Below are 2,650 nucleotides of genomic sequence, written 5' to 3'. Positions count from 1 at the left end.
AAAGTAACAGATACCCAAAGCAAAATTGTAAAACATTTAATAAATAAAGGATGGACTATTAATGAAGACAAAATAGGCAAACCTGGTACAGAGGTCAAGTTTCTGGGAGTGCATTGGAGCACTACAGGACCCAAAATACCAGATCAAGTGATAGATAAATTGAAAGGACTCCAAATACCTAATAATAAAATGGAAGTCCAACATTTAATTGGATTATTCTCATATTGGAGACAACATATACCCTATTTACAAGTACTATTACAACCATTGTATAAAATAACTAAAAAGGCAGAAGAGTTCACTTGGGGAAAGGAACAAGAACAAGCAGTAAAAGTGACACTGGAATATATAGCACAATTTCGCAACCTAAATTTTGTACAACCAGATGATACTATTATCATTGACCTGTTATACATGGCAGGTTATGGAAATTGGAATATATTTGCTAAAAGAAATTCGGATTTAGTTCCTGTAGGATTCTATTGCAAGAAATTCCCATGGTCTGAACAAAAATATTCACTCTTTGAGAGACAAATATGGACTGCTTATGAAGCAATCAGAACAGTCCAGTCCTTATTAAGAAACAACAAAGTGATAATAAGGACCAACTTACCAATCATAGATTGGATTAAGGCACCTGGAGAAGCATGGGCTGGACTACCCATGGAAGGAAAAGTCTTAATGTGGAAATGGTTCCTAAATGACTTCCTTCGGTTGAATGCAGTGTCTGCACAGGGGTCGGTACCAATGGTCTCGGAGTCGATACTTCAGTCCAACAGCCCCATGACTCCAAATGGGATTGAGTTCCCTAAGACCACCCCTCCCCTGAAACAGGTACCAATGGGGCATTGGGGGACACAGGCATACAACCCCTCCATGGTTAACGCCTGGTTTACTGATGGATCAGCAACTTCCAGAAATGGAAAGATACATTGGAAAGCTACAGCTTTCAGACCATTTGATGGAAAAATATTGCAGGAATCAGATACAGGAAAATCTGCACAACATGCAGAAGTTATAGCAGCTAAATTGGCAGTACAGCAATCCTTTGATGAGCAACAGAAAGTGTGCTATATTTTCACAGATTCATGGTGTGTGGCAAATGGAATAGCAATATGGTCAGGCAAATAGAAAAATAATAATTGGAAGCTGAATGGTAAAGATATATGGAACAAGGATGCCTGGGAAACATTAGATAGACTAAATCAGTAAAAATAATAGTATACCATGTTGATGCACATACCAATAAACAGGATGATATGCACAAACATAACGGTACAGTAGATAAATTAGCAGCAGCTCATATTAAGATGAAGAAAAACTGGAAAAGTACTATACAAGATAATAAATTAAAACTAACTAGACAATGGGAAATAGTTATACCTGAGATAAAGGAACTCAAAGTCAGTAAGGATGAAATTATAAAACTACATAAGGAACTGGGACATATTGGAACCCATGCTATGAAACAATGGTTTGATAAGCATAATATAGATGTTAAATGGGAGCATATAAAAAACTCCATTAAAATATGTAATGAATGCCCATCACAAAACCTTAGATTTAGTCATAATTACCATGGTAGCATAGGACATAGACTTAGATTTAATCATACAATGCAAATAGATTTTATAGGACCACTTACAAACTTTAAGCAAAGTTATGCATGTACAATAGTAGATATCACCACAGGTCTAGGTTTCTCTAGACGAGCACATAAACCAGATCAGAAAGCTACAATTAGTACACTATGGACATGGTGTGCAATGCATGGAACACCATTGATAGTGCAGTCTGATCAAGGAACACATTTTGCAGGACATAAAATAAAACAATTTACTAATAACATGAATATTGTGTGGGACTATCATAAAGCATATACACCCACAGCTGCAGGAAGCATTGAAAGATTCAGTGGCTTACTAAAACAAAAACTTAAACACCTCAAGGGACACACTATTGAGGAAGCTGTTAACATAGCACTAAATGAACTAAATAATAGACCTAGAACAAATAGGAATACTCCTATAGAGGAAGCTCACCCTAGACTTAATGAAGACATAGACTATCCTTACACTGAGAATAGATCACTAATTAGGCAATATAATTGCATCCACAGGAACAGGAAGAATAACTCATTCCTGCCTGCGGAAATCATTACAGAGGGAACAGGAAACACTGTCTGGATCACAACAGAGGGAGGAGACCTACAGTTGTCCAGATTAGAAGACACAGCGTAAGGAGATGTCCTTTACAAACAATCATGTGTTGTCTTATGAGTCATAGTAGCAGCAATAGTAGTAGAAACCGTGCTGATATCATAGCCAACTGGACAATTTGTTGGACCCATATGGTACAACGTCTCAAAACACTCCAGTAAAATGCACATAGAATTACGTCTTTTACATGTCACAGCATTAATTTCAACAATATCTGCTAAGATAATTGAATATTTATGGTCTTGGATTGATGAAATAGAAGCTAGGTGGAGAACTAAAGAAATAGATTTAGAACGCGGGACAGCCATAGATAATGAAAATAATGATGATGAAAATAATACACGTCCTGATGTTTGCACACATAATCTTGTGTGAGCAGGAGGAGGACCCAACTGCTACTATTACTAAAGAGACTGAGGACCCGGATAAAA

This window comes from Nannospalax galili, unplaced genomic scaffold (assembly GCF_000622305.1).
Source record: "Nannospalax galili isolate Female #2095 unplaced genomic scaffold, S.galili_v1.0 scaffold1555, whole genome shotgun sequence".
Classification (NCBI taxonomy): domain Eukaryota; kingdom Metazoa; phylum Chordata; class Mammalia; order Rodentia; family Spalacidae; genus Nannospalax; species Nannospalax galili.
The sequence above is the reverse complement of the archived record's forward strand: the minus strand, read 5'-3'. Positions refer to the sequence as shown.